Source organism: Jaculus jaculus, chromosome 5, assembly GCF_020740685.1.
Source record: "Jaculus jaculus isolate mJacJac1 chromosome 5, mJacJac1.mat.Y.cur, whole genome shotgun sequence".
Classification (NCBI taxonomy): Eukaryota; Metazoa; Chordata; class Mammalia; order Rodentia; family Dipodidae; genus Jaculus; species Jaculus jaculus.
This window is the reverse complement of record NC_059106.1, coordinates 119,336,824-119,361,913: the sequence shown is the minus strand read 5'-3', so window position 1 is coordinate 119,361,913 and position 25,090 is coordinate 119,336,824. Positions and strand designations below refer to the sequence as shown.

Sequence of the window (25,090 nt, the reverse complement as noted above, 5' to 3'; positions counted from 1 at the left end):
CCTAAATGGATTCTCTATATATGTCTATAAGATATAATTTTGACTGTATTCTGTCGAAGGTCTTTTTCTGTTCCAGTAATCTGAAGATCTGACTACCCTCTCCAACATCAAGCCTTACAAATCTGATAACTGTCATATATTTTGTAGCACTTTCATTCTAGTATCTCTAAAATAACAGAGATCAGAGATAATTTCATGAACCCAGGCTATGCCTGGTTTAGAGTTGACTGTTGCCTTATATAAAGTAAGCCAGTTCTTTTGCATGTGTATTTATGTGTGGTGTGTATGAGTATATGTGTGTTTGTACATGTGCATATATGGGTGTGGGTAATCATGCATGTGTGTGTGCAGGCCACAGGTTGACATCCAGTATTTTACTACTATTATTTTATTTTTATTTTTATTTATTTATTTGAGAGCAACAAACAGAGAGAGAAAGAGGCAGATGGAGAGAGGGAGAGGGAATGGGCACGCCAGGGCCTCCAGCCACTGCAAACGAACTCCAGATGCATGCTCCCCCTTGTGCATCTGGCTAACATGGGTCCTGGGGAATCAAGCCTTGAACAGGGGTCCTTAAGCTTCACAGGCAAATGCTTAACCGCTAAGTCATCTCTCCAGCCCTATTATTTTTTATCATTCATTTTAAAGCAAGTCTATTCTAAACAGCAATCACCCTTCATATGTTAGTGATTCCACAGAAAGTAATCTTACTCAGTTCAGAAAAGATTCAAGTGATACACCCTATGGGAAATTCTGGCTGGTTGGAGCTTGGACTTTAGAATGTCTCACAAAATAGTCAAATGTACTTCTGTGTAAACAGAAGGTAAGGTCATACTAGTTCTGTAAAATCCTTCCTTCTCATGCAGATCCATAAACTGTCACCAGTTGACAGAAAGGAACTCAAAGAATAGATTTGGTTTCTTTATCTATTATTTTTTGAGGTAGGGTTTCGTGCTAGCCTAAGCTGATCTGGAATTCACTATGTAGTCTCAGGGTGACCTTGAGCTCACAGTGATTTTATCTCTGCTGGGATTAAAGGCGTATGTCACCACACCTGGCTGGTATCTTATTTTATTATTATTATTTATGTTTTAATGTTATTATTATTATTTTTGTTTTTTGAGGTAGGGCTTCACTCTAGCTCAGGCTGACCTGGAATTTACAATGTAATTTCAGGGTGTCCTCGAACTCATGGAGATCCTCCTACCTCTGCCTCCCAAGTGCTGGGATTAAAGTGCTGGGATTACTTGAAAAAGAGTCAGAGAGAGAGAGAGAGAGAGAGAGAGAGAGGCAGAGAGAGATAATGGGCATGCCAGTGCCTTCAGCCACTGCAAACGGACTCCAGATGCATGTGCCACCTTGTGCATCTGGCTTATGTGTGTACTGGGGAACCGAACCAGGATTTTTTTAGGCTTCGCAGGTAAGTGCAGGTAAGCCATCTCTCCAGCCCCATGGAATCTTCATTTGTGGGACAAGGGTAAGCCCAGAGCTCACTGATTGAGCTAGACCAGCTAGCCATCAAGCCCCAGGGGTCTTTCTGTCCTCACCTCTCCAGTGCAGGGGTCACATGTGCCACCACACCCAGCATTTCACATGGGTGCTAGGAACCTGAACTCAGGACTTCATGCTTGAGTGATGAGCCCTTTACTCACTGAGCCATCTCGCCAGCCTCCAAAGTAGGCCAATTTTGAGATATCAGTCAACACTTCTTGAATCTGAGATGAACCAGTTGTTTTGAATGTTACAGATTCCTCATTTCTTCTGATGTGCTGTCCTATCGATGACCTATAGAACACCTGTGCTGAGCTCTGCTGCAGGCAGATACAGCTCCACCAAGCAATCACTTCATGACAGAATGCAGATGGATTTGAACCCCTTCCACTCCACCCCCAGGAGGTCACCCTAGGGTAGTATACACATCAATCATATTGGTGGTCCTGGTGTATAGTACCTGGTATTAAAAATGTTGCTTAAGGGCTGGAGAGATGGCTTAGTGGTTAAGGCACTTGCCTGTAGTGCCAAAAACCCAGGTTCAATTCCCCAGGTCCCACATAAGCTAGATGCACAAGGTGGTACATATGTCTGGAGTTCATTTGTAGCAGCTGAAGGCCCTGGCACCCCCATTCTCTCTTCCTTCCTTCTTTCATTCCTGCCTTTCATTCTTTCTCTCTCTCTCTCTCTCAAATAAAATGAGAGAACAAAATGTTTTTATTCGTGTGTGTGTGTGTGTGTGAGAGAGAGAGAGAGAGAGAGAGAGAGAGAGGGTACAGAAACAGAGAGACAGAGAGAGAGGAGAGGGAGAAGAGAGGAGGATTAAAGGCGTGTGCTACCACGCCTGGCTGAGAGAAGGAGAGGGAGAGAAAGCATGGGCTTATGTGCCAAGGCCACTTGCTACTGCCAAAAACTCCAGACATGCCCCACTTTTTGCATGTGACTTTACCTAATTACTGGGGAATTGAACCTCGGTGGGCACCTTTAACTGCTGAACCATCTCTGCACCCCTGTCTTTGTTTCTTTAAAAAATTTTTTAAAAATATTTTATTTATTTGAGAGAGAGAGAGGGAGAGGCAGAGAGAGAGAGGCAGAGAGAGAGAAAGAGAGAATGGGCATGCCAGGGCCTCTAGCCACTAAAAACAAACTCCATATGCATGTGCTACCTTGTACATCTGGCTTATGTGGGTCCTGGGGAATCAAATCAGGGTGCTTAGGCTTCACAGGCAAACACCTTAACCGCTAAGCCATTTTTCCAGCTCCATTGCTGTTGTTTTGAGGCAGTTTCACTCTAGCACAGGCTGAACTGGGCGTCACTCTAGCCCAAGCATGACAATCTTCCGCCCTTAGCCTCCCCAGTGCTGGAATTACAGGCATAGGACGCAACACCTGGCTGAAAATGTTACTTAATTAAAAAAAATTTTTTTTTAAATTTTTTAAATGTTTTTATTTTTCACTTAAATGTTTGATGTCTATGTTCTGAGGTTCTTTATGCAAGAAAGCTAGAAATGTGCTATAAATATGAAAGTGCACAGCAGGGGAGCCCCCAGGGGATGCGGTTGAGGATTTAGATACTGGCTGGCCTTTGTCTTTACCAATGAACCCAAGTATCTGGAAGTTAGCCTGTCACCATTGGTTCCTCTCTCAGGATGTCTTGTTTTTCATGATCCAACTCCAAGGCTCACTCTTCTACCAAGCCTTTTCTGATCCACTCTTGGGATTCACTGAACCTCCATATGCATCCTGAGGACTTGCCTGCCTCATCCCAGGTTTCATATTGATTATTTAAGGATTTGTTCACGTGACCCTCTGAGCCTTAATTTTATTTATTTATTTATTTTTTTGAGGTAGGGTCTCACTGTAGCTCAGGCTGATCTGGAATTTGCTATGTAGTTTCAGGGTGGCCTTGAACTCATGGCGATCCTCCTACCTCAGCTTCCCAAGGGCTAGAATTAAAGCTGTGCACCACCACGCCCAGTGGTTTTTACTTCTTATTCTTTCAGTCCTTGCATTCTACAGGTGTGCACTGTTTCCAATGCTTCACAGTAATTTCACGACGCAGCTGTCATGACATCACCTGATAGATGAACAAAAAAATCAAGAGCTAAGAAACATGTCTGGAGATGGTGGAAGTGGGGCTTGAATTTTGGACTGCTGTGTCACAGCTTAGTATATTCTAATCACTGCTCAATTAGTTTATTTTTTTAAATTTTTATTCGCATTTTCCATGATTATTAAAAAAATCCCATGGTAATTCCCTCCCTCCCCCCCTACACTTTCCCCTTTGAAATTCCATTCTCCATCATATTTCCTCCCCATCACAATGATTGTACTTACATATATACAATATCAACTTATTAAGTACCCTCCTCTCTTCCCTTTACGTCTCCTTTTTACCTTACTGGCCTCTGCTACTAAGAATTTTCATTCTCATGCAGAAGCCCAATCATCTGTAGCTAGTATCCACATATGAGAGAGAACATGTGGCGCTTGGCTTTCTGGGACTGGGTTACCTCACTTAGTATAATCCTTTCCAGGTCCATCCATTTTTCTGCAAATTTCATAACTTCATTTTTCTTTACCACTGAGTAGAACTCCATTGTATAAATGTGCCACATCTTCATTATCCACTCATCTGTTGAGGGACATCTAGGCTGGTTCCATTTCCCAGCTATTATAAATTGAGCAGCAATAAACATGGTTGAGCACGTACTTCTAAGGAAATGAGATGAGTCCTTTGGATATATGCCTAGGAGTGCTATAGCTGGGTCATATGATAGATCAATCTCTAGCTGTTTTAGGAACCTCCACACTGTTTTACACAGTGGCTGGACCAGATTGCATTCCCACCAGCAGTGTAGAAGGGTTCCTCTTTCTCCACATCCCCGCCAACATTTATGATCATTTGTTTTCATGATGGTGGCCAATCTGACAGGAGTGAGATGGTATCTCAATGTAGTTTTAATCTGTATTTTTTTATTATTTACTTTTTTCCCCCTTTACTTTCTTATTTATTTTATTTTATTTTAGAGGTGGGAGAGAGAGAGAAAATTAGCACTTGGGCCTCAGCCATTGCAATCCGACTCCAGGTGCTGTGGCACCTAGTGGGCATGTGCATCCTTGCACTTGCCTAACCTCTATGCATCTGGTTTACATGGGATTGGGAGAGTCAAACATGGGTCCTTAGGCTTTGCAGGCAAGCCATTTTCCCAGCCCATTTCCTTTTTTTTTTTGTCCTTGGGCTACACAACTGGCTGATAATGGGCTACAATGACTAATTTGTAACTCACCCTCACCCTTACTGCCTTGAGGTGCTAATGCCTACCTTTTTTAAAAAAAGATTTATTTTTTTATTAAGAACTTCCATGATTATAAAAAATACAAAACAAAACAAAACAAAATCTCAACCAGAAGTAGCTTTTGGAAGGAAAGGTTTATTTCAGCTTCCAGTATCTAGGGGGAGTTTCCATCATGGCAGGGAACGCATGGCAGGAGCAGACAGCCGCTGCCACATCTTCCCATCAGCATGAAGGGAGTAGAAAAGCTAGGCCAGGCATGGAGGTGCACATCTTTAATGCCAGGACTTGGGTGGCAGAGGCAGGAGGATCACTGTGAGTTCAAGGCCACCCTGAGACTACATAGTGCCTGGGCTAGAGTGAGACTCTACCTCAAGAAAACAAACAAGAAAAAGGTAATAATGGTTAATGTGATTTGGTGCTAGAGAGATGTCTTAGGTGTTAAGGTGCTTGTCTACAAAGCCCAAGGACCCAGGTTTGATTCCCCAGTACTCATGTAAACCAGATATATAAGGTGGCTCATGCTTCTAGAGTTTGTTTGCAGTAGCTGGAGGCCTATTCTCTCTCTATCTGCCTGCCTCTATATATGTCTTTCTCCAATAAATAAACAAATAAATAAAATATATTTAAAAAAAGAATAGAAAAGCTGAAGACCACCAAGTGGGGCTGGACTGTAACACTTTGGGGCCTAGCCCCCAGTGATGTACTTCCTCCAGCAAAGCTGTACCACCCAAAGGCCTCACTAACTTCCTGAGTGGCACTAATTTGAAATCTAGCTGGGAATCAAGTATTCAAGTACATGGGGGCTGGAGAGATGGTTTAGTGGTTAAGGCACATGCCTGCAAAGCCTAAGAACCCAGGTTCAATTCTCCAGTCCCACATAAGCCAGATACACATGGTGCCACATGCATCTGGAGTTCGTTTGCAGTGGCTAGAGGCCCTGTTGCATCCATTCTCTCTCTCCCTGTCTCTAATAAATAAATATATAAAAATAAATCTTAAAAAAAAAGAAAAAAGTATTGAGTCTGTAGAGGAACTTTTGTATTCAACCCAGTACAATATTTGTATGTGTGTATGTGTGTATGATGTTTGTGATTGAATCTCAGGGACCTACACATGCTAGACAAGCACTCTACTACTGAGCTACATACTTCTGTCATCTGGCTTAAATCTAATAGCCACATGTGGCTAGTGGCTACTATATTGGATAGTGTAAATTTGTAGGATTTAAACACAATTATGTTAGAATATGTATGAATGAGGGAAGAGAGTATGCATACACATTAGTACATTTGATTGATTGGTGGCACTGGACAGAGGGGAAGCCAAAAAGTACAAATCTAGCAAACAGTGGCCCAGAGAAGACAGACAGACCTCTATGGAAATGGCAAGGTGAATGCATGGTAGCTGAAATGTGTAGTGTGTTAAGACAGGTAGAAAGCAGGATAGGAAGAGGTTTGTCCAGAGCATACATGGTTATGAGTGCCAGGTAAAAATTATGTCACATATACTTCTTCAATCCTCAGGCCATCATCTCTGTTATAAACAATCAGAGTGTCAGACATGGTAGTTAATGCCTTTAAGCCCACTCTCTGCCTCCCCAGTGCTGGAATTACAGGCACACTCCACCATACTCATCTGGAGATCTGAACTCAGGTTCTCGTGCTTGCTCAGCAAGCACTTTATCTACTGAACCATCTCCCCAACCCTTAATATTTCTTAAAAACAAAATTCTATTGGGGCATGGTGGAGCAGACCATACTTTGAAAAACAACAACAACAACAAAAAAAACCTGAACCCCAAATTAGTTCTGTATTCCATCATCTTCTGCTGTGATGTTATCTGCTGTTTCCAAGCAAACTGAGTTGCTGAATATCTTCCAGTAAACCTTTGCTTGTGTAATTCCTGCTTTCAGGAGCACTTTCCTTCTAGATTCTCTTCCCTGAATATCTATCTCCTTACCCATACATATAGCCTGTCTTGTTCTTCCTGGGAGTTCTCCTTCATTGCACTCATTGTTGCTTCCTGAGTGGTTGACATCGTGGTGACAGGTAGAACAGGCATACCCCAGGACTGTGTGCAGGCGTGGCAGGTAGCTTGGCCTCAGGAAGTGAGTTCATACCAGAATTTGGATTAACACCCATGGATCTGGACACTTAGCCCAGGGTGGCAACTGAATGGCTTCCCCAAGAGGACTGAGGACCGGGTTGCCTGGCCCAGTTTACAACTGGAGGGCCTGAGGCAGGGAGTGCTGTCTTTCCTCCTGGTCTTGGGAAGTCTTAAGTCTTTCTGGCTCCCTCTGCAGTGGGGCCCACCAAGCATCAGGGTAATATTTCCTCTGCTCTCCATAGCAGAGGAACAGCCTTAAAAGAACCTGGAAGTCCATAAGTGAGCATGTCTTTCCTGCTGTATCAGTTTCTAACTGGGCAGGGGAAGGGTCACAAAGGATGTCTGGGGTATGCTTTCATCCCAGGCTTGGGTTTTATTTCGTTTCCTTCCTCCTTCCCAATAGCTCTTCCAGTGCCCTGTCATAAAGTTTCAGTGCTTTTAGAATTATTTATAATCTCATTTTAAGTGGAAGTGAACTCTTAAAAGCTTCCAAAACCTCGGCTGTGTTTATTTAGGCATAGGTACTGCTATAATCCACAATGTGCACTTGGAAGGAATTGCCCTGTAAATACTTGCCTGACGAATCCTAATTGGTTCCTGGGCTACTTAAAAGGAAAATCATTTTGGTGGAGGCATGATGTGATGTGTAAATGTTCTTGAAATCACTAGCAATACTTATTCAGTGCCATGGGTTAGAGCTCAGGAGAATCAGTAGAATCAGAGATGGCTAATGAGGGACCCTATCTTCCCAGGGATCCAGGGTTCAGGGTGAAAACAATGATGGTCATTGCAGTGTCAACAGTGAGGAACAGAAAAGACAGACAGGAGCAACCATCATTTGGATGGAGAGAAGCAGTGTGTTAATGAAGCCTTGATGATAGATTGAACTTGGATGATGAAGATGAAGGTAGAGGTGGACCGGGCCTGAGGACAGCCAGGTACTGATGAGTTGAGAAGGCCAGGTGGACCTGGAAGCAGAACCAAGAAGTAGGTGACAGCTTCATCCCAGAGAAGTTCACTGGGGACGATGACAGGGCAGTTGTGGGAGGGGTGCTGGAAGGAAGAAGCAGAGGATAGGAAAAGGAAGTGTTTCAAGGTTGGTTGTGGTAATCAAAGGACACTGTTTCTGACCTATGAAGTCATCCCTCTGTATCCACGGGGTATTGGATCCAGGACACTCTGAAGATAGCACAGACTTTCTGTAGACTGACCCACTGATATGTGAGCAGGGAACTTCGCACTTGCAGTGCCAGGGGCAGGAACTGGTCCTGCTACCATGTTTTCCCATTACGATAGACTACACTGCTTGAACCATGAAACACAATAATCCTTCCTCCCTTAAAAATAAAATGCAATTTTTAAAAGGCCATCCTCCAACATACAGTTGGATAGGGTGGGATGTAGCCTAAACTTAAAAGGTTTTTTTTTTTTTTTTTTTTTTTTTTGTCTCTGGCCTGTAACTCCAAATACCAGAAATTGGTGGCTACCCACACACTGAGCTTTTGATTGGAGAGAACTTCAAGGTCCCCAAATCAAAATAGCTTTCTATCAAAGTACTTGATTACCAGCCTGAAGCAAAAGGTAAGACCCTATTGCTGAAGACGCATATGTTGCCAACACAGAGCATAGAGAGACCTGGCTGGAATCCAGAATCCAAAAGAGAGCTGGTCCCCAGACAGTTACCCTGTCTAGTGCTGAAAAGCACTACATGAGCTACTGGGGGGAAGTGGCCAACAACTGTCTGAGCAACCAGAGGTCTAAGCTACTCAGAAGAAATCACCCTGACACGATGTAAACACCAATGCAACAGTGGGCACACAGCCTTGGTGGGTAACCAATAGCTTTCTGATTGGCTAAGAGATTGACTCAATGTAAAGGATCCCATATCTGGAATTGGGAATCAGATCAGAATCTTACGGAGACAAAGATAATGTTCTCCAGTGCCAAGCTCCACTAATCTTTGGCTAAAAGAGGGGTTACATACATCAAATTCTCCCTAAATTAATAATGCTTATCTCGTTTAAACTATGCTGACTTCACTCTCCATTGCAGAATCTGTTCTTCATTTTCAAAAGGCAGTGAGTCCCAGAGAGATAAACTACCCCTTGCACTTCAGCCAAGCCACAGCTGAAACCACAGAGGAATGAGGAGATGAGCAAGAGCGCTGCTTCCATGCTGTTCCTGATAATCAGCACCAGGGTGTAGGAGACAGACCCTGACCATACTCAACACCTACAAAAGCAGAGATCTAGATATTCCTAAGAGCTCAGCACTGAAGTAGACTTACCCACCATGGCTCAGGGAATTTTATGAAAGAGGGGCGGAAAGATTATAAGACATACACAAAGATATATATAATTTTTTTTTTCCTACTGTTTTAAGATTGATAAATGGTTGCTTGTGGACAACTCTAGTGAGTTGGACAGCAAGTTGCTAAGGACCTGGGACTGTTGAGTCTTTAAAGTTCTTCATTGCCTTGGAGACTTAGTTGTTTTGTTGTTGGTACTGTTGTTGTTTGTTTGTTTGTTTGTTTTCAAGATAGCGTCTCACTTTAGCCCAGGCTGACCTGGTATTCACTATGTAGTCTCAGGGTGGCCTCAAACTCCTGGAGATCCTCCTACTTCTGCCTCCCGAGTGCAAAGGTGTGTGCCACCATGCCCAGCTTGTTGTTTTGTTGTCATTGTTTTAGAAAACATTCTGTGGCACTTTCTAAAAGGTGCCAGGAATTATCCCAAGAAGTCTGCATGAAATTGAATCATTGTCACTCCACTTTATAGATAGAGAAGCAGAAACATGAAGTAAGGGACTTAGTAATCACACACTAGGAGGCAGGGTAGAGACTCAGTGGAGGGAGGCCTGGCTTCAGAGCCTGGTTTCACTGCTAAACTACACACCACTTATAATCTAGAGAACCCACTTGAGCTCTTCCCATCCAGACCACAGTTGCTCTTAGGTAAGTGATTAGGTGAAGGAAAGGCAGGCAGTGAGCAGCTTCCTGGAGGACACTCCACAGCCTGGGGGAAACCTTGGGGCTTGTGGCAGGAGTTTTGCTGTGAGTCTGGGGCTGCCATTTGCTCCCTAAAAGCATGTGACCTACATCCCAGCTTCCTCACTTCATGGTGACAGGAGCCTATATTGCTGACCACCAAGTGCCAAGGGCTGGGGGCCATAGATGGTACCAGAGAGAAGAGCACTCCACGTGGAGGCCAGGAGCTGAAGGGAAATAGCAGAATCTCCAATGCCCACAAAACCCTCACTTCACCACCCCATATAACTCATCACACATTTCCTTTTCTTCTTTTTAAGGAGTATTTTTCTTTTTTTAATAAAAAATTATTTTATTTACTTCAAGAGAGAGGTAGAGAGAGAGAGAGAGAGAGACAGACAGACAGAATGGGTATGACAGGGCTTTCAGCTGCTGCAAGTGAATGAACATGCACCACTTTGTGCATCTGGCCTACATGGGTACTGGGGAATTGAACCTGGGTCCTTTGGCTTTGCAGGCAAGCACCTTAAGCGGTAAGCCATCCATCCCTCAAGCCCTTATTACACATTTCTGTGTAAAAGGTTCACGTTCCTGATTGTGCTCATCACACACTCCTGTGTAAAATGGTTCATGTTTCTGATTTTACAATGAATATGTGACTTTGGTTAACAATTTTTGAAAGGCTAACAGCACAGACCTTCCTGGTAGAATGAATCTAGAGCCAAGCAGGTAGCAACACACCAGGCCACAAGCTGTCTTTTTACTCTGCTCCCTGTCCAGTCACACTATCCCCAAGGCAGTCTGCTCATGAAGCATAACACTTCATTTCCAGGCAGATGACCACTTACTTTCACGTATGGAATGTCATGATTCACAGCTCCAGAAAAAAGAAGCAAAATAATTCATTAAAGCAGCTGAAAACACCATCTCCCCTCTGCGGTGCTGCTTCTTCTCTCTCACCTGAGGACCCCAGCGAGTGAGGCCCAAAAATGTGTCTGCCTGCAGACCTGAGGCTGGGTAGCATTGAGGACAGCAGTTGGCGCAGTTAAGAAAGTGGCATGTGGCTGGTAGCTCAGGGCCTAGATTGTACAAGCTCTGGGTTCCAAACCCAGCATGAGGGCCTGAGTTTGGGTCTTCAGCACTAGGAAAAGCTGAGAATGGTTGTGTGTGCCTGGAATACCAAGAGGATCCTTGGGGCTGACTAGACTAGCCAGTCTACCCAAATCAGTGAAGTGTAGATTCAACAAGGCCTTGCGTTCAAAAACAAAGTTGAGGGCTGGAGAGATGGCTTAGTGGTTAAGCTCTTGCCTGTGAAGCCTAAGGACCCCGGTTTGAGGCTCGATTGCCCAGTACCCACATAAGCCAGATGCACATGGTAGCGCATGCATCTGGAGTTTGTTTGCAGTGTCTGGAGGCCCTGAGGCACCCATTATCTCTCTCTTTCTCTCTTTGCCTCTCTCTCTCTTTCTTTCTTTCTCTCTCTCTCTGTCACTCTCAAATAAATAAATTTAAAATATAAGGTTGACAGTGATTAAGGAAGACAATCCACATAGATCACATTGACCTGTGACCTCTACTCAGGCACACACACACACACACACACACACACACACACACACACACACACTCTAAACAAAGTTCGCTAACCCGAGCCCCTGTTCTGGAGTGGCTCTACTGAAGTCCTTTCCTTCATGTCCTCAGAACATGGTGTAAGAGGCTGGGTGTCCATATAATTCTTTCAAACAAGGTCAAACTGGGGTAGGTCAGGCCCTGGGCCCCTAACCCAATATGACAGATGTTCTTACAAGAGGGAAGTCTGGCCAAAGACACGGTGAAGAGAGCCTTGTGGAGTCAGATGGAAGGAGAATGCCATGAGGAACAAGGGGCAGAGGTACAAGTATAAGCAGAGGGACATTAAGGGTTGCCTGCTGTCAACAGAAGTAGGAGGATGCTACAAATGAGTCTCTCCCAGCCTTCTGGGAACTAGCCCTGCCAACAAGCCTCCAGAACTATGAGAACTAAATTTCTATGGTTTAAATATCACACCGTAGGGTACTTTGTTACAGTAGGTGAAACAAACTAGTCCCCTGAACCCTCTCAACCTCAGTTCTGCCGCTTTCCCACATGATTTTCTTAGTTATTTGAGACAGGATTTCTTATTTATTTGAGACAGGATAGCCCCAAACTCCCTATGTAACTAAGGAACTTCTGGATCTCCTAGCTCTACCTCCTAAATGCTGGGATTACAGGTGTGTGCCAGCATGTTTGGTTGATGTGGTGCCAGGGAGTGAACCCAGGGCTTCAGGTATGTTAGACATTCTAGGAACTGAGCTGCATCTCCAGCCCCTCTCAGAGACTTGATTTTGTGAGTGCCTTCCTACTACCAAGGAGTACTCCTTCTTCTTTCATGTTGTGTAATCTGGGACACTAAGGTAGTACAGTGATTGGTGTCTAAATGTGGTTTAAGCACGCGTCTGGAGTTCGTTTGCAGTGGCTGGAAGCCCTGGCGCGCCCATTCTCTCTCTCTCCCTCTATCTGTCTTTCTCTCTATGCCTGTCGCTCTCAAATAAATAAAATAAAAAATGAACAAAAAAAAAATTAAAAAAAAATAAATGTGGTTTAATGGGGACAATATCTATGTCCTACCCTATGTTATTTCAAGTGTCTTTAAGCAGCTGTCAGAGTCAAATCCTACAAGAAGGCGTGTTCAATAACCAAAAGTCCTCAAATAATTTTCCACAGTTAAAAAAAGCCAGTGCCTCTGTCTGAGTGGCTGGGAATGAAGGGAGAGCTCCCTCTCTTCATCTCCCAAAAGGAGTTCCCAGCCTCCTGGAGCTGAGTGGTGCCAGGTCAGGGGAGCCCCCAGTGCTGAGATGACAGGAAGCTGGGTGGTATAATCTGTCCTCTTCTCCACAAAAGACAGGAAATCCAGAGTCGAAGGTTGAAAATCTGACCTCAGCTCACCCTAGCTTTGTGTTGAGCCAGAATGAAAGACCAGCTGTACAAAGGCTGCAAAAGAAGTGATTAGGGTCTAGCCCCAGGGGGCAGGGAGAGATGAGACACTGTCCCGGGCCAAATTGTCCAGCTCCAAAGAGGTAGACAGAGTTCTGCCCACCCTGGGGCAACTTCTGAGGGGAGCCCCAGTCCCTGAGGAGTACCTATGCAAGACTCTCTGAGAATGCCAGCTCAGACTCCTGGCTCATGGACAGGAGGTACTAAGAGAGGCTGGGGCTGGAGGCTTAGCTGCACCCACCTCAGGGGGAGATTATGCAAATCAAGTGAGCTAATAGATAGTAATGACTCATTAGATTTGTACAACATTTAGATTTACATAGCCCTCGAGGTCCTTCTTTTCATTTAATCCTCAGAACCTTGTGAGGCCGGAAGTTTCCATCTTTTACAGATGAACTCATTGGCTCCAGAGAGCTCCAGTGCTAACAGCTCAGAGAAGGGGAGTACCCTGCTATGTGTGCTCCTTTGCTACGGTTCTGGGCTCTGATCACTCGTCCAGGTCCTCCTGCCTCCACTTCTGGAAACACACACACACACACACACACAAGCACGCACACGTGTGTATGGTGCCTGGTTGGAGGGCAAATGTGCACTCCTGTGACAGCAAGTGAGACCATATGCCTGACAGGTGCTGGGTCCTCACAGTCAGGCTGTTTCTCCTCAAATTGATCCTGAGAGCTCTTAGCCAGACTGGTGGAACTGTTAAAAATTATAAAAGTAAGCTATACCACACAGTGGCTGGTACTATCTGCATAAGACCTGCATAATAGGGAAAACAATGATGACATCAAAATAGAAGACAGACTATATAAGAATGAGCCTGGCTTGGTGGTGCATGCCTTTAATCCCAGCACTCAAGCAGAGACAGTAGGATCACTGTGAGTTCGAGTCCACTTAGTGAATTCCAGGTCAGCCTGGGCTAGAGTGAGACTCTACCTTGAAAAAGAAAAAAGAGGCTGGGGATGTAGCTCAGTGGTAGAGCACTTGCCTAGCATGGGCAAGGACCTGGGTTCAATCTCCAGTATAGCAAAAAAAAAAAAAAAAAAAAAAAAAAAATCTTTGGGCTGGAGAGATGGCTTAGCGGTTAAGCGCTTGCCTGTGAAGCCTAAGGACCCCGGTTCAAGGCTCGGTTCCCCAGGTCCCACGTTAGCCAGATGCACAAGGGGGTGCACGCGTCTGGAGTTCGTTTGCAGAGGCTGGAAGCCCTGGCGCGCCCATTCTCTCTCTCTCCCTCTATCTGTCTTTCTCTCTGTGTCTGTTGCTCTCAAATAAATAAATAAATAAAATAAAAAAAAGAAGAAAAAGAAAAAAGAAAGAGAGAATGGATTCAATAGAAGGGGAATTGGAAAGTAGAAAGGGAAGGTGATGAGAGGGGATAATGATCATAATACATTGTTTACATTTATGGAAGTTGTCAAAAAAGAAGTTTAAAATAAAATCAAATCCATCCCTAAAAAGAAAAAAAATGAGGGGCTGGAGAGATGGCTCAGCAGTTAAGGCACTTGCCTGTCAAGCCTAACAACCCATGCTCAATTTCCCAGTATTCATGTTAAGCCAGATGCACAAAGTGGCACATGTATCTAGAGGTTGTTGGCAGAGGCTGGAGGGAGGCCCTGGTGCCCATACTCTCTATTTTCTCTTTCTCTGCTTGCAAATAAAATAAAATAATTTAAAAAAAAATGAACTGGGGACCAGGCATGTTGGCGCATGCTTTTAATCCCAGCACTGAAGAGGCAAAGGCAGAGGATTGCCATAAATTTGAAGCTAACCTGAGACTACATAGTGAATTACAGGTCAGCTTGGGCTAGACAGAGAGACCCTACCTCAAAAAATAATAATAAACTGGGCATAGTGATGCACACCTTTAGTCCCAGCACTTGGGAAGCTGAGGTAGAAGGATCACAGTGAATTTGAGACCAGCCTGGACTATAGAGTTCCTGGTCAGCCTGGGCTAGAATGAGATACTGACTAAAATTAAAAAAAAAATTAGGGGCTGGAGATGTGACTTAGTGGTTAAGGTGCTTGCCTGCAAAGCCAAAGGACCTAAGTTCGATTCCCCAGGAGCCATGTAAGCCAGATGCACAATGTGGCACATACATCTGGAATTCGTTTGCAGTGGCTAGGGACCTTGGTGTGCCCATTTCTCTATCTGGCTTTCTCACTCACTTGCTCTCTGTCTGCTTCTTTCTTTCTCAAATTAATAAATAAAACTAAAGTATTAGAAAGTTATTTAAAAAAATAGGGCTGGGGCTGAAGAGATGGCTTAGTGGGTAAGGCACATGCCTGTGAAGCCTAAGGACCCAGGTTCAATTCTCTAGGTCCCACATAAGGCAGATGCACAAGGTGGCACATGCATATGGAGTTCGTCTGCAGTGGCTGGAGGCCCTGGCGCACCCATTCACTCTCTCTCTCTCTATATTTGCCTCTTTCTCTCTGTGTCACTCTCAAATAGATAAAAATAATTTAAAAAATTAAAAAAATAGGTCTAGTAGGGGTGTAACATCTGCCGCTATCTAGCTAAATGTATATACTATGCTCATCAAACTGCCCAGTAAGCATTCCTCTTAATGTTCATACCCATATATTAATGCTACTCTCACTTTTGGTAGAGAACCTTCTCTTTTCAGATGGCAGTGACCTTGGGTTGAAAAAAAAATAGGGCTGGAGAGATGGTTCAGTGATTAAGGAGCTTGCCTACAAAAGCCTAAGGACCCAGTTCAATTCCTCAGGACCCATGTGTTACAGTCAGGTTTGCATTGCTGGTAGAAATCACACAACCAAGAGTAGCTTCTGGGGAAAAGTGATTTATTTTGGCTTTCAGGCTCAAGGGGAAGCTCCACAATGGCAGAGGAAAATGATGGCATGAGCTGAGTGTGGACATCACCCTCTGGCCGACATAAGGTGGACAATATCAATAGGAGAGTGTGCCAAACACTGGCAAGGGGAAACTGGCTTTAACACCCATGAGCCCGCCTCTAACAATACACTCCCTTCAGGAAACATTAATTCCCAAATCTCCATCAGCTGGGAACCTAGCATTCAGAACACCTAAGTTTATGGGGGACACCTGAATCACACCTCCACACCATGTAAAGCCAGATGCACAACACAGCACATGCATCTGGAGCTCATTCGCAGTGGCTGGAGGCCCTTTGGTGCTTGTGCTCTCTCTGTCTCTCCCTCTTTCTAGCTTTTACTCTCTCAAATAATAAATAAATTGAATAATTTAAAAATATATATAAAAGTAATTGCTGGTGTTCAGTGAATGCTTGCTTTTTTTTTTTTTTTTTGAGGTAAGGTTTCACTCTAGCTCAGGCTGGCCTAGAATTCACTACGTAGTGTCAGGGTGGCCTTGAACTCACAGTGATCCTGCTACATCTACCTCTGCCTCCCGAGTTCTGGGATTAAAGGTGTGCGCCACCGCACCCAGCCATGTGAATGCTTACTTTTTATGGATGGTCTCCACCTGATAAATCAAAAGAGTAAGTGTTTATCTCTGTTTATTTACTATTAGTTTTTCATGTGTGCTCATGTGCATGAGTGCAGACATGTGCGTGCTACAGTGTATGTGGAGGCCAGAGGGCATCTTGCAGAATCAGCCCTCATTTGAGGCAGGGTCTCACATTGCTATTCGCTGTGTTCAGAAGTCTACTTGGTCTCTGAGCTTCTGGACAAGTCTTCTGTCTCTGACTCGCTTCTTACTTGCTTGCTGGGATTATAGAAGCCCATCACATAGGACCTGCAGAGCCCACCTCAGCTAGTCAGGCTTGCACAGCAAGCACCTTATCCACTGAACCATCTTTGCTGTCTTTTTATTTATTTAGGTTGACCTTGAACTCATGATATAATCAAACTGACCTCATTATGTAATCAAGGATGACCTTAATATAAGAGGCAGAGGCAGGCAGATTACTGCGACTACACTGTGAATTCCAGGTCAGCTTGGACTCGAGTGAGACCCTATCTCAAAAAGCCAAAAAAAAAAAAAAAAAAAAAAAAAAAAAAAAAAGATGGCTCTTGCTTCTACCTCCAGAGTGCTGGGATTATAGGTGTGAGCTATCACACTTAGTTTATGTGGTATTGGTGATCCTACCTATGGCATGCTAGCAGGTACTCTGCCAACTGAGCTACAACCCCATTCCATCTCTACTTAGGAAAGGTAAATAGTGAAACCTGTTAATGGGCACAGTGCAGAATTTAGAACACTGGTCTAAATCATCTGATCTATGACATTAGGCTGTCACTAAGGTGCAGGAGTTTGGACACCCATCCTTCAGTTATGTACCCTGGAAATACGTCACAGATCCACATAGCAGGAGAAAGCTGGACAATACCTGGAAGAGATGGACTGTCATTTCTACCCAGCCAACCATAGCCAGCACATATTCACTGTACTCAGGGGCCTGTCGGTGGGCAGAAGGCACATGTGTGCTCAGAATCACAAGGCCATGCGATGCAGAGTGCGTAGTGGAGCCCTGTGTGAGCACGATGCAGGGAGAAGGTAGTTCTGCCTGGAGCACTTGCAGGGAGCAGAACAGTGAATGCATCTGCTGCTAAGTAGGCAGAAGCTGGGGCTCAACCTAGGGGAGAAGGTGGAGAAAGGGATTCAAGGAGAGGGACCTGCAACAGCACTAGCCATGCAAGTACCTGTGCCGCAAGTGGGTGAACTTTCCTACTGCTCCTTGTAATATACTAAGGAGCAGATTAAAGCTTCGCTGCGTGAATTTGGCCAGAATCTACCTCTGCAGGCACCACTTTGACATCTGGGCACTTGGATATCTTTACTGACCCTCCACTAGCCCCATCAGTTCCCCAGGAGCCCGGGGACGAAGTTCCTGGATGTAGAGTGCAGGTGGTGAAGGAGAAGAGGGCAAGAACAGTGGCAGGGAGTGTGTACATTCTTGCTTCAACCCCACAAATACTGGGGTGGTCTCCCTTCCATAACACTCCAACATATGCAAGATGAGAGGAGGCAGTTCATTTTCCTAAGGGTTTACCCAGGAGTCTAAATGGAGTGACCAAATAGCTGCCTGTGATAATTAAACTGCATTGTCGGCTTGACTGCATTTAGAATCACCATGTATTGCAATTACCCTCTTGTTGCTGGGACAAGACACTTGACCAAAGCAGCTGATGGGAGGACAGAATTTTATTTGGTTTACAGTCTCAAGGAGAGGCTTTATGATGGCAGGGGAAACGTGGCTTTAGCAGGGGCTGGGCATCACCCTCTTGCTAACAGCAGGTAGAAAACAGCAAGAACAGAATGATCTAAACTCTGGCAAGGGGGAGCTGGTTATAACACCCCAAAATCTGTCTCCAACAACACACCTCCTCTAGTCAGGCTCCACCTCCCAAATTGCAACCAGCTGGGAACTAAGCATTCAAAACACATGAGTTTCTGGTGGACATCTGGTCCAAAGCACCACACCATGAAAACACACTTGTACCTATGCCAATTTTTAGTAAGGTTTAATTGGAGAGGGAATGACCCCCACCCCCGCAAATGTAGGCAGCACCATTCCATGAGCTGGGGCCTCAGACTTATGAGAAAGGACCCAAGGAGCCCAGCCTCACTCTCCACCAGGGCAGGCCTTCCCCATCATGATAGAAGTCATGGACTGTACACTTAAACTGTGAGCCAAAAGAAGCCCTTCCTCCCTTAAGTCACTTCTTATCAGGTATCTCATCACTAGAAGAAGAGAATTAACACAATGGCTGTGTTAGAGACCAACAAGGAGAATAGCTGAGGAATCAGTTTGGGGAGATGTGAGTTCAAGATAAAGAAGCCAGTATAAATACATTTGAGATACCTAGAAGGCAAACAGCAATGGCTGAAATGTGGGACCTTTTTTTTTTTTTTTTTCTAGAAGTAACAGGAACAGTGGAAGATGTTGTCCTTAGCATGGGCTGCATCTCAGACTCATCCAAAACCAATCTGGCTTAGTCTATTGTGTTGGCCAGGGAGGTCCCTGATACCCCAAAACATTATAGGCCATTTCTGAGGCCTTTGGTTTCCCACCAGGAATAGATGGTAATATCCTATTGCTGAAGACTCCACATACTTGGGTTGTAAGGTCACTGAGAAACCCTGCTGGATCTGAGCTGATAACCTCCTTCATGTAGACCAGCTGACAGAAAGCTACAAGAAGCCATTCTGCATGCAGTTCAATGGGAGAAAGAGAATTCACCAGTGAAGACACTGCAAGTCTTATATTTGGCCAGCCAGGCCAAATGAGCCAATGGGTGCAATAATGGCATGTCTGTTATGGGGGAAACCAGCTGCCCTCTAATTGGACTGGAGGCCTGCTCCATGGGAGGGAATACAACCCTTATACTGAAAACTTAAAACAGGGATAGTCTTGAGCCCTAGGGATGTAACGTCTGCTGTTGTCTGGCTAAATGTATATACTATGTTTATCAAACTACCCAGTAAGTGCTTCTGTTAATGTTCACACCCTTATATTAATGCTACTCTCACTTTTGGTAGAGAATCTTCTCTTTTCAGATGGCAGTGACCTTGGGACGACTCAGAAGGTATCATGGTGCTCAGTACTGCAATCTGTCTATCACACCTTCCAAGGCTCAGGGTCTAATGCAGAAAAGGAGGCGGAAAGAATGTAAGAGTCAAAGGAAGAGCAGGACTCCATACAACATGTTCCCTCCAAGCACAAAATGGCCTGGATATCCATGGCCTCACAGTGCCTGACACTACCTGCATAAGACCATCATAAGAGGAGGAAAAGATCATGACATCAAAAGTAAAAGAGAGACTGATTGAGATGGGGAGGGGGTATGATGGAGAATGGAGTTTCAAAGGGGTAAGTGGGGGGAGGGAGGGTATTACCATGGGGTATTTTTTATAATCATGGAAGTTGTTAATAGAAAAAAAATACAGAAGGAGCCAAGGAAATATGAGTTTCTTATCACAGCATATTTTTTGTTTTGTTATTGCAATCAGGAATAAAATTCTGTAAATAAAAAAAATTAACATGGAAGTTTCTAGTGGACAGCACTTTTCCAGATCCTTCATAAGCCCACTATGTTCCCTCCTTGGAATTCTTGGAACCGATCCTCTTTTGAAGATTTGTCATAGTATTTCAGGTGAATATGCAGTTGCCTGACTTTTGGACAACAAATGCAAGCCCGTGGAGAGCAGCAAGAAGTTTCCCGTGCCTGAGCAGGCGGGCCCCACCTGCTAGTCCCTTGCCAATTAATGGGCAGGAACCAAACAGGTGCCCCTGAAAGGATGGCTGATATGAGACAAACTCCACACATAGCTTTTAAACCATGTTCCTCTCTTGCAATAGAATGCCTTTTAAATTCTTTTCTGATTTTTTTAAATAAATATTTTATTTATTTATTTGAGCAAGAAAGAGGGAGGGAAAGAGGGAAGGAGAGAGAGAGAGAAAGAGAGAGAGAGGAAGAGGCAGATAGAGAAAGAGAGAGAATGGGCATGTCAGGGCCTCCAGTCACTGCAGATGAACTCCAGATGCATGTGCCAACTTGTGCATCTGGGTTATGTGGTACTGGGGAATCAAACCTGGGTTCTTAGGGTTCGCAGGCAAGCACCTTAACAGTTAAGGTATCTCTCCAGCCTTCCTTTTTGATTTTTTGAGATAAGACTTCTGCTATATAGCTCTGCCTGGCCTTATAATTGCTATGTAGCCCAGGCTGACCTTGAACTTGGGGCAATCCTGCCTCAGCCTCCCAGCTTCCAGGCTTAAAGGAGTGTACTAACACCCCCAGCTAAAATTCCATTTCATGTATTTCAGAGCCACTTGACAATGCCTTATCTTCCATGAATAAATTTGTATGCCAGCTGTTGAGCCATGAATGAGACATCTTTGAACTCCCCTGGGAATAAAGGGAGAGTTCTTTGGGAACTTGGGTAAATTAGATAGAAATTTGTCCTGTGCATGTGTGAAGTCCTGTCTCAGCTAACCATGGAAGGGAGCTGCCAAATCTTTCTTCCACAAACAAACGGTGAAGTCGCTTTGTTTTCTGTAACAGAAGCCCTTGCAACCAATAGAGTCCTCTTCTGCTCATTATCTTGTCATGAAAACCTCTGGTTTGATGCATTTCCCTATGAAATAAACCTGAGATCTTATTCAGAAGGAGGAGAATGCTGAGGCGGGCTTCACCGCCTATGAAAGGACCCAGTGTAAAGAGAGCTTTCTCCTGCCTCTCCAGTTTGATGATGGGATCTCGTGGCCAGACAACATTTTTTGACTGGTAAGTGCAGAAACGACCCTCTTGAGTTACCATTGAGTGAATGAGGGTCTTTGTTTCCCGCAGAAGAATTAAAAACCTATGGGCCTCCCCCACGCAAACAGGAATACGTTTCACACAGCGGTGTTGGGATTAAATGACTGTATCATGAAGAAAGCCAGAACAATGCTTGCTCACATTTTAATCATTTACCTGGCATTCCAGTAGAGACTGTAGGTTTTACCAACTACTAGAAGATTCCGTCAAGAGTCTCAGTACTCTTACTCCATGAATCGTCTCTGTGTCCCTGAGCTGGTACATAAAGGGAAAGTGTTCCACTGCACAAATCTGAAGAGCTGATCCAGGACCTGGAAGAAGGAGAGGGCTTCTCACTCTATGGTGGGGGCCAACCCTATTGAGATAGCATAGGAAAAGGTATTTAGGTATTCAGGACAGGTATTTACACGGGGATGACCCACAGAAACATGGGTGACATCTTGTCTGCAGTGGCAGGATTAGAACTTACATCTGATCTAATTTCATCCAAGATGGCTACAAACAACCTCCTAATCCCTCCTAAACAATAACAAAATCTTCACTTTTCTTCCCCTGTTTTGCGGGTATAAACCCTGTGGATGGGCAGTTCCTGAGTCAGTGGGCCCACCAACTAATCAGGTTCCTCCCTCCACATCTGAGCCTGGTGATATGGCTCATTCTTACTGGATTTATAGTTCATCTATGAGAGCCTGAGGCATGTGTGTGCACTCCTCCTTTTCCTTTCCCAGAGAGACGTTGTCTACAACAGGGAGATTTTTCCCAGTCTCTGCAAGCCCTTTCCAGCCAAGCTGGGAAGCGGGAGAACTTCCTTTGGCTTGATAGCTTTTCTGCTCTGCTTTCCCTCTTCCTACTTTTGGTAATAGGTTCCACTACTGTACCAAGAGCTTACCTATTATGCCTGACTAGACAGCCAGAGATCCTCTTGTCTCTTCCTCCCCAGTGCTGGAATTACAGTGTGCGCCACCATGCTCAGCTGGTGCTGGGGATCTGAACTGAGGTTCGCCTGAACTGAGGTTCGCATGCTTGTTCCCCAAGCACTTAACCCACTGAGTTACCTCCTCAGGCCATCTGTGCTCCTTTCCTCCCTCCCTTCCTTTCCTCCTCCTCCTCCTTCTCCTTCCTCTTCTTCTTCTTCTTCTTCTTCTTCTTCTTCTTTTTTTTTTTTGAGGTAGGGTTTCAGTCTAGCCTAGGCTGACCTGGAATTCACTGTGTCATCTCAGGGTGGCCTGTCATCCTCCTACCTCTGCTTCCCGAGTGCTGGGGTTAAAGGTGTGCTCCTTTTCTGCCTCTGTACAGTGCAACCACTGTCAGTGTCCTTAGGTCCTTAGCATAGTACAGGGTGATTGGTGGGAGAGGGCCAGAAGCATCCAGGGTGCAAAGCTTCATGATCCATGCGAAAACTGCTTCTTTGCTCCCTGGAAGATGGGAGAAAGAAAAGTGTGCAGAGGTGCTTCAAGGGAGGCCTTCTGTTTATAGACAGAGCAGTTATTTCTTATGGAATGGGTCCTGGGGATAGGGTATGGATACCCTGGAGGGGTAGGCAAAGACTGGAATGAAGGTCACCATGATGGAAGGTGGCCTAGGAAAATGGAGTGAACAGGAGAGAAGCTGCATCCTTGGTATGAGAGCACGGAGTTCTGTACTGCTACATCTCTGGCCCAACCACTATCTATGCTGTGGCTTATACTTTGTTAATGGGCTCCCTGACGTCTGTTCTAGGATGCCTTTTGTGAACTGTGAGGTTGACCCTGTATGGTACAAGCCTAGGGAGTGAGGTAGCTATATGTGAACTTGGGCAAAACCTCAGGCCTTAGCTTCCTACTTTAGATGAGGGGACAGGAAAAGACATGTTTGGAAGGAAGAAGTTTAGGAGGGGATGAGTGGAAGAGGGGACAAAGAGAAATGAAAACTCCTTAACTGTAGTTTCCCAATTCCTTACATTCTAAGGTTCCCAGGGCCAGGGCTTGGGGCTGCAGATGACTATGTGGGGAGTAATTTGCATTCATTTTTATATGTATAATGTACACACATACAAATTTGTCCATTTGTATAATGGACACATATGGTGTTACAAGGAAGATATGGGGAGTGTTGGGAGAACCTTGGCAGGGTGTGGAGGTAACATCACAGACATGGTACTCTGTCCCCTCCCACCCCTCACAACCAGTGAACCCACAGAGAAGACTCCACTGGTACATCAGGGGACTTTTATTTTGCCAAAAAGTAGCTGGATTGCTTGAGTTTTTAAGTCAGGGTCTCACTGTAACCCAAGCTGGCCTGGCACTCACTCTTTAGCCTACGCTGGTCTTGAACTCACAGGTATCCTCCTACCTCAGCCTCACAAGTGTTGGGTTTATGGGTGTGCACCACTACGCCCAGCTTCCCATGTTACTCTTGATGCCTCATTCTACAAGTCTCTATTCTCCAGCCATGGCATCGCTGAAGCCCCGTGCCCACCCCTGCGTCTCCCTCCCCTCCCCAAGGTTCCCAGCCCTGTGCATAGCTCACATCTGGGGCTCGTTGGAGTTGGATGGAATCCATTTAAATCCAATGGAAATGTCCTGATTTCACTAAAAGGGAATTTCTATACCACTATCACTTCTGTTTTAGAGAAAACTAAAGCATAGAGAGATAAAATATTTCTCTAAAATTTGCACAGCTACTAGATGCAGGGCAAGACAGTGTGGCCTGCCCTTTCCCCCACATCTTGACATGTCTTTCATTTAAACCAGTGTCATTTACAAATATCCCTTGGCACTTTCTACCATGTATGAATGAGGCTTTGGTATCTGGCTACCTTCTTGGGGTCAAACAGCCAAAGCCCTAGGACCAACCCAGGCTTGTGGACATTTGTATTTTATGCTGATTGTAATTGAATTGTGAGTCAGTCCCACTCACCACACAGTATTTGCATCTCAAAGAAGCTTTGTAGTTCTCCACTGATTTAAAGGTGATCAGGGAAAGGCTGCCTGGTATTTACACTTTGAAGGGTTTGCAAATGACTGGAGCCTGACCCCTGGATTTCTTTCCTTTGGGAAACCTGCATACCACTAGCTTAGTGCCTGCCACATTCTGTTCACTTGGAGAAAGTTATTGACTTGAGTTATTTGTTGTTTTGGTTTTGCCACTGTGTACAGGACAACCGCTGCATTGGTCAATCAAGTGCTGGGCCTTCTTGGTTACCAAAGATGGTTGAAATGCTCCATTTCTTCTTTTCTGCAATGCTTCTGCAACCCCATCTCTGGTCCTGATCCCAGCCGGACCTTAGCTTGCTTATTTTCCTGCTAAAAACTTTTCTTTCTGGGATGAGCTCCTACTCCTTTCTCTTCAAGAAATCCTTTTGGTGCCTTAGACTGAGCAATTCAGTTCCCTCTTTGTGGAGCAGAGCCTTGGGCCCTGGTCTGTACCCATGCATTCATTACTCCAAGTCCATGTGTGAGTCCAGGCAGGGTGGGGAGCAGGGAGAATGGCACCCACTTAAGACTTCCAGTTTCTAGGCCATTGCTGAGGCTTTTGGTTTCCCACCAGGAGTAGATGGTAAGACCCTATTGCTGAAGACTCCACATACTTGTGCTGCAAGATCACTGAGAAATCCTGCTGGAGCTGAGCTGAAAACCTCCTCCATGTAGACTAGCTGAAAGAAAGATGGAAAAAGCTATGCTGCAAGCAGTTTAATGGGAGAAAGAGAAATCACCAGTGGAGATAACAGTGGACACTGAAAGACTTAAATTTGACCAACTATGCCAAATGAGCTAACAGGTGAAATAGTGGCATGTCTGTTATGGGGGAAACCAACTGCTCCCTAATTGGACTAGAGGCTTTCTTCATGGGAGAGTATACATCCCTGATACTGAAAACCTACAACACGGGTAGTTATGAGCCCTAGGAGTGCAATGCCTGCTGGAGTCTGGCTAAATGTGTAAATACACT

At 44.8% G+C, this 25,090-nt stretch overlaps 1 non-coding gene across 1 annotated transcript; it reads right to left on the bottom strand.

The window, feature by feature from the left end:
* Positions 1 to 778: 778 nt before the first annotated feature.
* On the bottom strand, positions 779 to 913 carry LOC123461256. Its single transcript, XR_006637545.1, has one exon. It is a non-coding gene; the product is annotated as a small nucleolar RNA SNORA75 (small nucleolar RNA).
* Between the last annotated feature and the right edge of the window lie 24,177 nt (positions 914 to 25,090).